This window comes from Bos grunniens, chromosome 1 (assembly GCF_055505025.1).
Source record: "Bos grunniens cultivar Pamir isolate PY7600 chromosome 1, Bosgru_T2T1.0, whole genome shotgun sequence".
Lineage (NCBI taxonomy): Eukaryota > Metazoa > Chordata > Mammalia > Artiodactyla > Bovidae > Bos > Bos grunniens.
This window is the reverse complement of record NC_141165.1, coordinates 75,461,084-75,476,340: the sequence shown is the minus strand read 5'-3', so window position 1 is coordinate 75,476,340 and position 15,257 is coordinate 75,461,084. Positions and strand designations below refer to the sequence as shown.

General features: G+C 37.5%; 1 protein-coding gene across 8 annotated transcripts in view; it reads right to left on the bottom strand.

Annotated features, from left to right (window-relative positions):
• Window positions 1–15,257, bottom strand: part of MAP3K13 (mitogen-activated protein kinase kinase kinase 13) — a 159,480-nt gene that overhangs the window by 127,496 nt on the left and 16,727 nt on the right. The window contains exon 1 of one of the 8 annotated variants that reach the window (XM_086397542.1): window positions 338–461. The exons of the other annotated variants lie outside the window; for them this stretch is intronic. The gene's annotated coding sequence lies outside the window, so the exon portion shown is untranslated. Of the gene's footprint in view, window positions 1–337; window positions 462–15,257 lie in introns of those variants that run through there. 8 annotated transcript variants of the gene reach the window in all.

Sequence of the window (15,257 nt, the reverse complement as noted above, 5' to 3'; positions counted from 1 at the left end):
GAGAAATTTCAGCACTACTTGGAAATAATCAATCTTTGGGCACCAGATATATATTCCATCACTTTTACTTTCTGACCGTAAGCACCTTTACTCAATCAAAGACAAGACATTAAAAGTCATCTCATGCAAGCAGGAGGACCTGTGTTAGCAGAATACTTGCTGAAAGACTTTAGGACTTCCCTTTTCTTAAAAAAAAAATAAAACTATTGTGAAATGCTGAAACTTTCTTGCAAGTAGGTCTAGTATACAAGATTTAGTACCTTAATTTAATCTTAGAAATTGTTTCCACCATGCTTTCATATTCAAATATCAAAATATTAAAAAAAAAAGTACTTACACTGCAGCAACCTGAAGTCGGATCAGACAGCATGAAACTACCAGCAGCTGCCTGCTTCCTCACAGACTAAACTTTGTTCCCTTCCTGGCTGGTTCTGGATCAGGTTCACTGATACACATTTACCATGGCCTTGGAAGCTACCACCCAACAAGGTGGGAGGGTTTGTTCATTAAACTTCTGCTTGATAACCACCTATCAGCAACTTCTCAGAGGTTTACCTGGACATGTTTAAAGAGGCAAATTTATGGAAGATTACAGAGAAAGCCTGAAGAGTCTCCTAATCTCTGATGGCTGGGTTTTGGTTTCAGAGGGAATTTCCCTATGTTCCTAGAAAAACCAAACCAACCAACCAACACAATAATCCTCTGGGATTCAAAAATCTTGCTTCATAAAAGTTCTCCCACCTCCTCAGAGTGCATACATGGTATAATCATGGCAGAAAGAGGCCAGAAAGTTGCTTTTCTATTATAGTTCCCCGTCACCTCCATTCGCCCCAGCTCTTTCACTAGTTGGGAAACAATGCAGAGTTCTTATTAAACGTAGTGCTTTCTGACATTGAAACCACTTGCTGATCTAATGTAAAGTGAGAACTTAAGACCCCCCCCGTCCCTGCCAAATTCTGCTCTTCACAAGATAAAATATTATGCTGCATCATCCCTTTCCACATCCCTAAGCTTCTTTCCCTCTGAGCTACTATATTTCTATAATTTGTAGCATTAGCCTTTGGAGCAAAAACCATTTACTATGTATTTAACTACACTAATCACTTTATAAACATTATCTTATTCTCTCCTAAGCAATATATTTGGAATCATCTTCAATTCTTCTTAGTCTGATTCTTGTTCCTAATTTGGCCCCTTCACTATCTTGGTGATCCTCTGCAATAAGCACTGTGGCAGGCAGAATAATGACCTCCTCCACAGATGTTCATTCCCTAATCACTGGAATCTGTTACCTTACACAGCCAAGGGACTCTGTAGATGCAGTTAAGGTTAAGAGACAGGGAGATTATCTGGATATGTCCAATTTTTCCCAGCTTTGGTAAGAGAGAGGCAATGTGAGGGCTTGACTTGCTCTTGCTGGCTTAAGGAGGAGGAAGGGGGCTGATAGAAGCTGGAAATGGCCAGAGGAAACACATTCCTCCCTAGAGCCTCTGGAAAGGGACATGGCCTGAAAAAACTTTGGTTTTAGCCTCACGAGACCCACATTGGATTTTTGACTTACAGAACTGTTAGATAATAAATTTGTGTTGTTTTAAACCACTAAGCTTGTGACCACTTTTTATGGCAGCAATAGAAATATAGGTAATTTAATTTCAAAATGTCTTTTTGAAAACATAAACCCCAAACTGATAGAATATGCCAAATGAAGTCTGATGAAGAAAAAAAAAATACTTAAAACTTTGTTTTTAAAAATCTGACAAACTTGGTAGCTTGCTTTTTTTTTCTTTATAACTTTTTATTTTGTATTGAGGTATAGCCAATTAACAATGTTGTGATAGCTTCAGGTGAACAGTGAAGGGACTCAGCCATACATATACATGTGTCCATTCTCCCCCAAACTCCCCTTCCATCCAGGCTGCCATATAACACTGAGCAGAGTTCCATGTGCTATACAATAAGTCTTTGTTGGTTATCCATTTTAAATATAGCAGTGTGTACAGGTCCATCCCAAACTCCATAAGTATCCGTTCACCCCATCCTCCCCGCCTTAGCCCATCCTTCTAATATTAAGGTAATTTTGAATCATGCCTCTGTACTCTGTCATCAGAAATATCTTTTTAACCCTAACTGCACTGGCTTCATCTCCATGTATTTACCAAGTTATCAATAAATAAACACTGAGTAATCAAGATCAAGAACAGAATTCTGAAACAGAGAACAGAGTCCTGTTATTAGAGATCTTCAATTTGACCTTGGTCCATAAATCAATACTCTCTGGGTACACAAGTCTGATCAGCTATAAAAACACTTACTTTCATGTAGCCTATACTGTTTTTAACTTCTCAAGCATATCAGAAGGATAAAATCAATGCCTTAATAAATAAAGGTGTGTCTACAGCATACCAATCCACTAGAACGCTTCTGGAAATGGAGATGCGGTTAGTTTGATGTCAGCAGTTGTTCTGTTTTTCAGTGCTGTCTCAGTGATTGTCATTTTCTTTTATAAGAGTTTACAAACTATCAATTAATTATTCTTTCCAGAAGTCTACTTGAAATTAAAAGGAAGTTTTCCCAGTTGTAGGAAGTGAAAACAATCTCTGTCTCGAAGACATAGTGGAGGGAGGAGATGGGGGCCACTATGAAAGAAGGCTGGGGTGAGGACTGTGTGCCCTTGTAAGAGTATAAAACCCAGACTCGTCAGAGCAGTAGTGATTGTTGGAAGGTAGTGTGAAACTAGGGTTGAGACATATGATGTAAAGTCTTGAAAAGGGAACTAGGATTTACACTTAATATATTAGAAAATAGGTAAAACTGAAATATTTTAAAGAAGGAAAATAAAATTATGAGTACATTAATAATCAAATTGAAAAATGAGCAAAGTTATATGAACAGTTCACAAAAGAAGAAATATAAATGGCTCTTAAATATATAGAAAGACTCTCTACCTCATTCATTAAAAGAGAAACACAGTTCAAAATACAATGACATCTTAACCTATCAAACTGGCAAAATTCAAAGTCACATAAGGCACAGTGTTGGTGAAGTTATGGGTAAATAATGGAGGATAAATTGGTAAAACCACTGAAAAGCAAATTGGCAATCAAATTATGAATACATATCCCCTCTGACAGAACAATAACTAAAAAAATACATATATAAAATGATAACGTGTCCATAAATATTCACTGCAGCACTGTTTGCAAAAGTTAAAGATGCTAATGAGAAGGGAACTGGTAAATTATAGTGCAGATACCCAGTAGAATAAGAAAACAAGGCATATTTATGTTGCTGATAAAGAATGATCAAGCTGTATTAAGTTTAAAAAGGTACAGTACAGAGCACTATATGTAGGATGCAACTATTTGCGTGTGTATGTTTGACAGAGAGAGACAAACAGAATACACTGAAAATCTCTGTGGAAGAACATCCAAGAATCCAGAAACAGTGGGTTCTCTCTAGGGAAGGGGCTGGTAGCTATGGTTCAAAGGTGGGAAGGAGACTTATGCATCCTTTTGTCCTTTCTGAATTTTTACCCAAGCCGATGTTACCTACTTAAAAATATAGATATGCTAAGTGGCAATATGGCATCCTGGAAAAGAAAAAGTAGAGTGGTAAAAAATCTGGCAAAAAACAAATAAAGTCTGGATTCTAGTTATAGTCACGTACCCCTGTTAATTTCTTAATTTTGACAAATGAGCCATGGTTACATAAGATGTTACCATCTGAGAAACTAGGTGAAGGTACTATTTTTCCAACTTTTCTGTAAATCTAAAACTACTCCCTAAATAAAAAGTTTATTAAAACAAGAAACATTTAACAAGTTAATAGGGCAGCTATGGTAGAAATGGCTTGGAGAGAGGACAGATTAGAAGCAAAGAGGCCAGATGCGAAACTGTGGGAGTAATCCTGGCATGAGGTGATGAAGGCCTGCCTGAGGGTAAAAGTCATGAAAACACAATGAAAAGAACTAACATAGATATATTTCAGAAGAAAAAAAATCAAATATTTGCAGTAGTGGAGAGAGATAAGAATAATGAAACTAGGGACAAAAGATGAAAATTGGAAAAGGAAGCTGGTTTGAAGGGGAATGAGATGCATGTAATTAATTTATTCAGCAAATATTTGTTGGTACTTACTACGCCAGGCACTATGCAAGGCACTGGGGATGTGAGAGTGACCCTAAATGTTTTAGTTCGATTGTCCAAAAGGCCTCTGAATATCAGAGGATGAGAGTTCAGGGGAGAGGACAGACTGGGATAGCTGAGAGAGGTGATAGAGTGAGGAAGGAGAGGCCAAAGGTGAGCCGCAGAACAGAAACACAATTGGGGAAAGAGCATAGAAGCAAAGAAGACAGGGAAGGAATGGACAGAGGCTTTTGAGAACAAGCATGGTGAGGTAACTTCTGGGAAACGAAGATAAAAGATCAAAGAAGTATTCCATCAAATGTACTGTACAAGAAATGAGGATATACAAAAGACCACAACACGACGGGTTAAAGAGAGAGAACTGATGGCAAAGGAGGTCACTCAGGAGACCTTTTCACTTTCAGAGAAGCCTAAATGGAACCCAGATCACAGAAATCGAAGTTTTCTTAGAAGAGAGCAATTCTGAGTCAAAGGCCTTCAAGAAATGGGATTGCATTTATTATCATGCTTCTCAAACTGGGTATACGAAGCTACGGCATAGATTGTTTTGTAGAATCAGCTTCATTGGAGGAAAATATACAAACAGGAGAGAAGAATGCAAAATTTGCTTATGTTTCTAAAATTCAAACAGTTCCTAAAATTTCAAGCATGGGAGTCACCTTCTTCTTTTAGGGCTACAAATACACTCACCCCTTCCATAAAGGGGTACTTGGGCAGAAATTTGAGAAGCACCTATATAATGGTCAGCTATCCTGAAATGTGGTCTTGCTACTAAAACTCAAGATAACCATAATTTTAAAAATAACTCAGTGAACTATGGCCCCACATGGCAAATTACAATAAACATTTCACATTCAAAGAAGAAAAATAATGAACAAAATATTGGATTTATTATATTTGCCATTATTTGGTATTTCTATTCATGTAACATATATTATTTATCTTTTATGTTTATAGGTAAGCTTGGCTACATTCTGAGAAGGAAGTCACATTGTCAACTATACTTAGATGCTTTATCAATGCTATTTGAGAATGATGAATATATACTAAGTACCAACAAATACCATATACATATATATGTGTGTAAATATATACAGACATATATACATAGGGTAAATATGTATGTATGTGTGGTCTGTGTGCATATACACATGCATAAATGTATATATATAAGCATACACATACAAACATATACTGTAAACATGATGTTAATGCAAGAATTGGTGACTATGCTTCAAATTCTAATTTATAACAAAACAGCTGAAATCTTGGCTGATGTGTAGTGCATGGTCTATTGGTAAAATGCAAGTGTAGTTTTCGTATGTAATTTGCTGCCAAGTAAATTAACATACTACTTTGGCATTGAAGTGAAGTGAAATCGCTAAGTCGTGTCCGACTCTTTGCGACCCATGGACTGTAGCCTACCGGACTCCTCCATCCATGGGATTTTCCAGGCAAGAGTACTGGAGTGGGTTGCCATTTCCTTCTCCAGAGGATCTTCCCGACCCAGGGATTGAACCCGGGTCACTTGCATTGTAGGCAGACGCTTTAAATATATATTTGAAAGCTTTGCTCTGATATTTTCCATCTAATTTTAAACAGTCTTGGTCCACAAACCACAAGGCAATGCTTCCACCAAGTAAAGATTTCTTTTAAATCTTTTGTGTGAGAAAACCATTAGAGCAGTAACAGTGTAGGTGATATACAGGCGCTTCTTGAAAATGTCATGGCAAACTATGTACGATTAGTAATTAAAAAAAAAAAAATCAACTATCTAGTCTAATGTCATCTGAAGGAAGAAATTAATATCAACATTTACTACCCTACTGTAATTCTGATACTTAGGGATTTTTTACGATTTGAAAGAAAATCAATTTTAAGAATAGTTAAACCAGCTTCTTTTCTAAATGGTTGAATCTCTAAACTATAGGGTTAGCCAAAAAGTTCGTTTGGGTTTTTGTAAGATGGTATTGAAAAGCCTGAACAAACTTTTTGGCCAACCCAATACCAGTTACCAACAGAGCAAATAGCTTTCACTACTCCACCTTGTATACCTTGTCTGAAAGTACCTCTTGAGGCTAAGAAACAAAAAGTTAATGTAGCACTGAATCTGAAAGACAAAATTATAGCTTTCACACGTATTTCATTCAGCCTGGACTGTTAGAGGCATGTTGTCACTTCTTAACATCATCTACTTCCTATAACTCTCTGCTGTCACTTCTTAAAAAAAATGCTGACATTCTCATGTTCTGAGAAAGGAAATCTGAAATGATATCCTACAGAATAATACATTATTTTGTTTTCCTACTTGACCTTAATTATCATGAAAATGGTAGAATTCTCAGCGATTCCCTTTCTGTCCTAAATATATATTCAAGGAATGAGAATTGATACAAGCACTTTGGATACCAGTTAAATGGAATTACTAGTGTCACCAAGCAATTTGTTATGATCTAGAAAAGATGAAGAAGCATGTTCCTACAACCAGCAATTTAACTCCCAGGTACACACCTTAACCCAGCTTCCTAACTGCTGTTCCATGGCACCCTGGTGGGCAACAAATGGAGGGTGCCCAGGGGTGGATCTCACAGGGGTGCCCAGATATGGATCTCCTCAACCCTTCAGCCAAGAAGAAGCCCCCAGGCCAGAGACACAGCTTCATTCCTGTAATGGAAAGCTTTGTACAAATATTATCTATAATTTTCCATGTGTGCTATGGCATGAAAAGGGTTGGGAAACACTGAGAACTTCTTACCTGTATGTGGCAGATGTATAGTCAGGAATATGTACACATATAGGAGCAATGTTCATAATAACTAAAAATGGGACTATCTCACATGTTCATCAATCAACTCCTCTGCCAATAAATTCTGGAACACTCATATGATGCAAAGTTATACAGCAGTGAAAACTAATGAGCAACAACTATACGCATTGACATGGATAGATCTAAGACTGTAACACTGAACAGAAAAAAAGTTAAGTCCCAGAAAAATACATACAATATAATTCTATTTTTATAAAACTCAAGAACAAGTAAAACTAATAAACAGTTTAATGATACACAGATATGTGATAAAACCATTGAAAAAGGACAAGAAAATTATTAACACAAAATTCTCTGGAAGGACACTGTGTTTCTATTGCAGGGGCACAGTTTCCACCTCTGGTTGGGGAACTGAGATTCCACAAGTTGCAGATTACAGCCAAAAAAAAAATCAGAACGTTGGTTACCTCAGAGGGAGGATGAAAAGCTTGGGATCACAGAGGACTGCACAGGAGATATTAGAGAATAATGGTCATATTGCTTTTATAAAACCGGGAGGTAGGGACACATATGTTCCGTATATAGTTATTCAATAAGCGTTACAGATATAAGAATATAAAAGCCCTACTGTGTCCAGCAGTAGATAGCAGATCATCTGTGATCTCTGCAACAGTATGAGGTGCATGGAACAGGAGGGACAGAAAGCATCAAACTAGACAGAACACCACAGGTCAGACACTGAACCTTTCCCTACAAACGCACACACAGTTTGCAACAGGAAAAATTTGTAAGCTATACAATAACAAAAAGTTAAGACTAAATTCAATATGCTATCATTATGCAAATGTTAACATTAAATAAAACACAGATTTAAAGAATCAGGACTGAATAAACTGCCAGCCTATGGATGAATAACTCTTCTTGCTATTTTCTAAACAGTCCACATTTCATTGTGTATTTAGGCCACACAAAAGACATTTATGGACTGACAATACTTTAATTCATCATGTACATCCAGCCATGTTTGCTTAGTCAAATGCCTGTTTCTCAGTGTCACTTAAGGGCAGGTTATTAAGCCTCAAGAGCAAGAACTAGATCTGTTTCATCTGATAATAACTATCAAAGAAAACGTAATGAAAACAGTTTAAGAATTCCTGCCTCTACTCTGTCTTTTTGTGTTTTAAGAGCTAGACACTGGGAAGCTATTTTCCTAAGCACTGGATATTTTGCCAATGCAGAAGAGCTATCATAGACCACAGAGATATAAACTTAACTTCCAAGTTAACTAAATTTATTATTTTTGATTTGGAATATAAAGGAAACCCAGTTTGAGCTCTCCTTTCAATATTTAAAAAAGAAAAGAGAGAGCTACTTAAAAGCAAATAGGTTAATGTTTACACGAAGGCTTTTTTTTTTCTCCTTCGCTGTTTTTCTTTCTTTAAAATCTGAGTAGGTGACTGACCTTGCTGGAATTCCCCTGTCAGTTCTGGAGTATCTATCGGGAAATTGCAAACAGAAACTACTTTCACATGACACATTATCATGGCATGCCAAGGGGTGTCTGTCTCTGTACCTTGAACTCAGATGTTTATTGCTGATGAATCAATAAACTTTACACAAAATGAAATGCTTTTTTCCCTTGGACCTTTTAAGAAAAGATAAAATTTAACTGTATTTGACAGTATATATTTATACGGTCAATTAGACACAGAAAAACTGCACATATTCACCCAGTGCAAGAAATTCACCCTGTATAGCTCCAAGCTATCAAAGCCCAATTTCTAAGTATGTCAATATATAATGCTGAAGTGAGAATCTTAGTCCACACATTTAATTCCTGTTACATTAGCATAACTACCTGCATAATAATAAAGCACGTATTCTTTCTGCTTTATTGCAGATTTTCTAAAATACCTATTTTCACCGAGAGGAAGTTATTTCAGATTTACTGTTTAAAGGCTTATGGCAAAACCTGTCCTTTCAAGTGTGAGGCAGTCCGGAAACCAACCCTGAGCCACAGAAAATCAATACAGAGTATAAGCAATAGTGGGAATTATGTGGAATGGAAACGAAGTATCTCCCCAGTCTAGGCCACACCCCTAGTTTCACCCTGGGCACTTCTCTCCCTAATTTTCAGAGGGTGAAAGCACGATAAATATGCTCTGGAATTTGAGCCCAGTCATCTACCTTGCTCTCAAGTGCTGTTTACAGCACAGGAAAAAAAAAATCAAACATTTCATAATCTCAGTTTCGACAGAATATATTTGTATTTCAGACGTTGAGTTGAATTGGTACACAAGAGTGAATGGGGAAAGAGTATCAGGGCAAGTTCAGCAAAGGGAGGGCTGCTCCTTGATATTTTTCCTAGAATATCTCAGCACTATTTTATAATAGTGGCTGGAATGGCTTCAGTACTATCTAAAGAATATAAAATATTTTTTAAAGAAAAATTTTAAACCATTAGCATGACATCACAATAATTACAGCTCACTATGTTCCCAGTCCCTACAGCCTCCAATTTAGGAAGGCACAGTAAATGGGATAATAATTTCATGTACAACTGCAACCTGATTTTTGAAATGAAGCTGGAATAAAAGTGTACAGGCTGGTGGCAGGGAGGAAGGAAAAACTAGATAATCAAATTGCTTTCTTCCAAGCACTTCTCTCTTCTGTTTCTACCTCATAATCCTCATCTAGTTAGTAAAAAGGAAAAAAAAAAAAAACTTTTGACGATATTATTTGTATATATCTACTCTTAAGATTCTTCTCCCACATAGGCCATTACTGCATAATGAATAGAGTTCCCAAACAGTAAACTCTCAAATGCAAAGTCAAGAGGTCTTTTAGCTTCTAAGGTACAATTTCATTTTCATGTGTAAAGGAAAAATATCTTGTGCCTTTTTTGTTCAGGGTTTTCTCTTAGTAGGGCTTCCCTAGGGGCTCAGATGGTAAAGAATCTGCCTGTAATGTGGGAGACCCAGGTTCAATCCCTGAGTCAGGAAGACCCCCTGAAGAAGGGAATGGCAACCCGCTCCAGTATTCTTCCTCTTTCCATGAACAGAGGAACCTGGTGGGCTACAGTCCATGGGGTTGTAAAGAGTTGGACACAACTGAATGACTAACATTTTCTCTTACTGACTTCTTATATCCTATTGACTCGTATACTGATATCTTCTGCTCAGACCTCTCTCTTTCTCTTTTCTTCTCTATGGTTAATTTTGCAACTTATTAACCAAAAATATAAGAATAGCTAATATGTATTAAGTCAGACGTTGTTCTGAAAACTTAATCTTCACAATAACCCTGTGAGATATTTCCAATTTAAAAATATACTGTTATCCCCACTTTATAAAGTAGGACCTGGAAGCAATGGTGGTTAATAGTCCACTTGCAATACAGCACGGTAGCAAAATTTGTTTGTTATAATAATTTGCTTTTGCTCTTTTTTTTTTCAATTTCTTTAGGAGGCATTTCCAAAAGGAGTGATACTTAGAGGAAAGAGATATGTGATTTTGCTGTTTTCATTGTGCATCTCCATATTCTTTTCCCAGGATTTTTCTAATGCCATGATTCTCAACTTACGGTCTCTGGACCAGCAGCATCAGTACCACCTGAGTACTTGTTAGAAATGTAAATTCTCAGGCCCCACCCAGACCTACTGAATTAGACACTCGAGGTTAGGGCCTAGCAGTCTGTGTTTTTGTTAAAATGCGTGCATGCATATACACACACAATCTGTTTTTTGTTAAATTACTCCTCCAGGATGATTCTAATGTTTAAGAATCGTTCTAATGTGTAACATATACATCAGTTATGAAAAAAGATCCCATTTGGCTACATATTTCATACACCTGGGCTTCCCTAATAGCTCAGTTGGTAAAGAATCTGCCTGCAATGCAGGAGAACCCAGTTTGATTCCTGGGTCAGGAAGATCCCCTGGAGAAGGGATAGGCTACCCACTCCAATGTTCTTGGGCTTCCCTTTGGCTCAGCTGGTAAAAAATCCACCTGCAATGCGGGAGACCTGGGTTCGACCCCTGGGTTGGGAAGATCCCCTGGAGAAGGGAAAGGCTACCCACTCCAGTATTCTGGCCTGGAGAATTCCATGGACTGTAAAGTCCCATGGGGTCACAAAGAGTCGGACACAACTGAGTAACTTTCACTTTTCACTTTCACATACCAAGGTATACCTACATGTTTTTACTAATTGTATTATATCTCTTGGAAGAGTATGCTCATTTGCATTCATTCCACAAACATTCATTAGGCACCTACCGTGTACTTAAGAATGAGTGCTTGAAGAACTAACAATCTAGTAAGACAGGCAGATATGTATCAATTACTGTGCCATGTGACAGTACAGTGACAGAGATGCACAGGAAGCTGAGAAAGGGCAAACTGCAGTAGGTGGAGGACTGTGTCTTCATCTCTTAGAATTGCTGCACTCCACTGCCCCTTTCTGAGAAACAGTATTTTGTGTGAACATATCCTGCTGTCCTAACCCAGGGACCCATGCTTGAAACAGGGGTATTACCGTGGCAGGATTCCCTATCACACCGTGACTAACAGACTCAGTAAGATCATTCCTCGGTTAGAATCCAGAGGCCATGGGAGACAAGTAGAGAAAGTAGCCAACCAGCCTCCAGAGCTGCCTAAGAGTCCAAAGAGCTTTCCAATTTTAATCCACAAGTTAACTTTAAAACTCACCCCTTTCCCACCACTATCTCATCTTTCCAGAATTCTGTCAGATAATTTCCAAAATAGACAAATTTTCAACACTCTTGGTACTCTTGCAAATTCACATACTTCTCTCTAACACTTAAATCACTATTCTGAATATAGTGTTCATCATCCCCCCAAAAGTACAGTGGGCCCTTGAACAACACAGGTTTGAACTCTGTGGGTCCACTCACACATGGATTTTTTCAATAAATATACTGGAAAAATAATTGGAAATTTGTGACAATTTGAAAAAACTCAGATGAACCAGATAGCCTAGAAATATTGAAAAACTTAAGAAAAAGTTATGTCATGAATGCATAAAAGTACACATAGATACTAGTCTATCCTAACATGGGCATAAGGTAAGTGATATTTAATATAAAAATAATGTGTTCATTTTCTGTTTTATAACTGCTTTCAGAGAATTACATTACCATACACTATGCCTTTCTAAATGGAGAAATAGCTTATTATCATAGATAAGGCTTTTTTTTAAGTGTTTCTAATATTGCATTATGAATAATATAGTAATATCTATGCCATGAAAATTTTATAATGATTCACTCATTAGTGTATAGGCTGAGCTAACATGAAGCAATCATACTGATACATTCGGCTTCCATAAAGCAGTCATACTGCTACTTCTTCATTATCAATGTTATATCTGTATAAATCTGTATCAATTGTTATATCTGTATAAATATGAATTTCTTTTTCACATTATCTCATTATTTTTTCATTTTTGATGTCCAGTGTTAGTAACATGGATAACATCTACCATGTTTTGTATCACATAACACAATATTGATGTAGGTACTGACAGATGGCTCATCTTGTAAACAGATGTAAACATATGGTATTGATAAATATGGTATAGTACTGTACCTATTGGGCTTCCCTGGTGGCTCAGATGGAAAAGAATCTGCCTGCAATGCAGGAGACCTGGGTATGAGACCTGGGTTGGGAGGATCCCCTTGAGGAGGGCATGGCAATCCACTCCAGTATTCTTGCCTGGAGAATCCCCACAGATAAGAGGAGCCTGGTGGGCTACAGTCCACGGGGTCGCAAAGAGTCAGACGTGCCTGAGCCACTAAGCACACAGCACTGTACCTGCTAGAGAAAGAAATGACAACCCACTCTAGTATTCTTGTCTGGGAAATCCCATGTACAGAAAGAGCCTGGTGGGCTACAGTTCGTGGGATTGCAAAGAGTTGCATATGACTTAGCGACTAAACAACTGTACCTATAGTTTCTCTTCCTTATGATTTCCTTAATACTATTTTCTTTTCTCTAGCTTATTTTACTATAAGAATAACCCGTGGCTGATTTGTATTGATGTATGGTGAAAGCCACTATAATATTGTAAAGTAATTAACCTCCAATTAAAAAGAATACAACATATAATACATATAACATACAAAATACATATAAATTGACTGTTTATGTTATAGGTGAGGCTTCCTGTCAACAATAAGCTATTAGTAGTTAAATTTCAGAGGTGTCAAAAGTTATATGTGGATTTTTGACTGTGTAAGGGTCAGTGTCCTTAGTCCTCATGTTATTTAAGAGGTCGACTGTACTATTTTTCATCTTTATGAAAATTCGTAAGATCCTTCCAAAACTTATTTTACACAGCTTTTTTTGAGATTGATCCATGTTGATAAAAGCTCTATAATGCACTGATGAAATTTATTACAATGAATGAACTGAGGTTCATTCATCCATTTTCTTAATAGAACTTCAGACTGTTCTTTTTCTTTTAAAACAGTGATGCAATTAATATTTTAATAATTTCAGCAAATACATAGAACCACCATATTTTTAAAAAATGTGTCTGACTCTCTCCCCCCCATCCTTTCTTCTTTCTCTTAATTTCAACCAAAAAAGCACAGAAACTCTTTGAAAACAGCTGAATGAGAAGGAAAGGAGAGTCAAACAATAACTAAAGAGAATGTGAAGTCTTGAAGACCTTCCTGGGCTGGCAAGAAAATGAGCAAAGATGTCTCAGGGAATGACAGCAGGTGCATGGGACTGCAAGACTGACATTCTCAAAGAATGGAAGCAACAACGAGTACTACTAGGAATATTCCCCAGAAAAGTCATTCTAAAGTAGGAGAAAGTCCTAAGGTACTACTCAGATCAAAATTCCACTCTTTTGAGTTCTTTAGAGACATAGTTTTGAGACACAAAATTGGTTAACTCGAAACACCTCTGACTCAACTCCTAGGAAGTCAAGTCCCGCTGACAACAGAAGAGAGCTCGCAGACTGGTTCTAGAACCAGAAAACCAGCAATACTATAGATCAACACCAGAGGGAGCAAAAGATTACAAACGCCTGAAAAATAAACTAATTGGGAAGGAGATCAGCCCTCGGATTTCTTTGGAAGGAATGATGCTAAAGCTGAAACTCCAGTACTTTGGCCACCTCATGGAAAGAGTTGACTCATTGGAAAAGACTCTGATGCTGGGAGGGATTGGGGGCAGGAGGAGAAGGGGACAACAGAGGATGAGATGGCTGGATGGCATTACCGACTCAACGGATGTGAGTCTGAGTGAACTGCAGGAGTTGGTGATGGACAGGGAGGCCTGGCGTGCTGCGATTCATGGGGTCGCAAAGAGTCGTACACGACTGAGCAACTGAACTGAACTGATACTTGTTTGGTCAAAGTTCATTTGGGTTTTTCCGTAAGATCTTACAATACAATTCATACAAGCTCAGAGAAGATGCATTTTCACACAAGGCTTGAGAGGCTCCCAGAATTTTCAGTAGAGCTGACTGGTGACGGTCTTCCCCTTATGAAGCCAGTCCCTAGAACTGGGAGAGGTAGCAGTTTTTTTTTAATGTGCGAATTCCAGCAGAAAACAAGAAGGCATAGTAAGAAAGGAGGAAACATGGCTCAACCAAAGGAACAAAATAAATCTCCAGAAACTGACCCTGAAGAAATGGAGGTTCATGAATTACCTGACAAAGAATGAAAACAATCATCTTGAAGATGCTCAATGTGCTACAAAGAACACAGACAACTAAAGAAAATCAGGGAAATGATGCATGAACAAAACAAGACCATCAGCAAAGATAAAGTATAAAAAAAAGAACAACTTCAGGAGCCGAAGAACACAAATGGGAAAATGCATAAATATGTGGAAATTAAACACATTATGAACTGCCAACGCACCAAGGAAGAAAACACATGGGAAATTAGGAAATATCTTGAGACAAATTAAATGAGAACACAACGTGGCAAAACTTATATGCTGTACAGTGTGCATAAAGGTAACACTACTGTACACTTAAATGGTTAAGACGTTGGGAAGGCGCAACAGAGACACAGACACACACACATGAAGAAGGCAATCACGTGAAGATGAAGGCAGAGATTAGAGCTATGCTGTCACAAAGCAAGCAATACTGAGAACTGTCAGCAAATGCCAGAAGTTAGGAGAAATGCAGGGAGGTTTATAAACTATACTCCAACATAAAACAAAAATGAAAAATAATAAAAACTATCCAATATCAATTTTTAAAAGGAGAGAGAGAGAAAGGCATGGAGTAGATTCTTTCCTACAATCTTCCGAGAGACAGACAGCACAGCCAACTCCTCGATTTTGGACTTCTTGCATCCA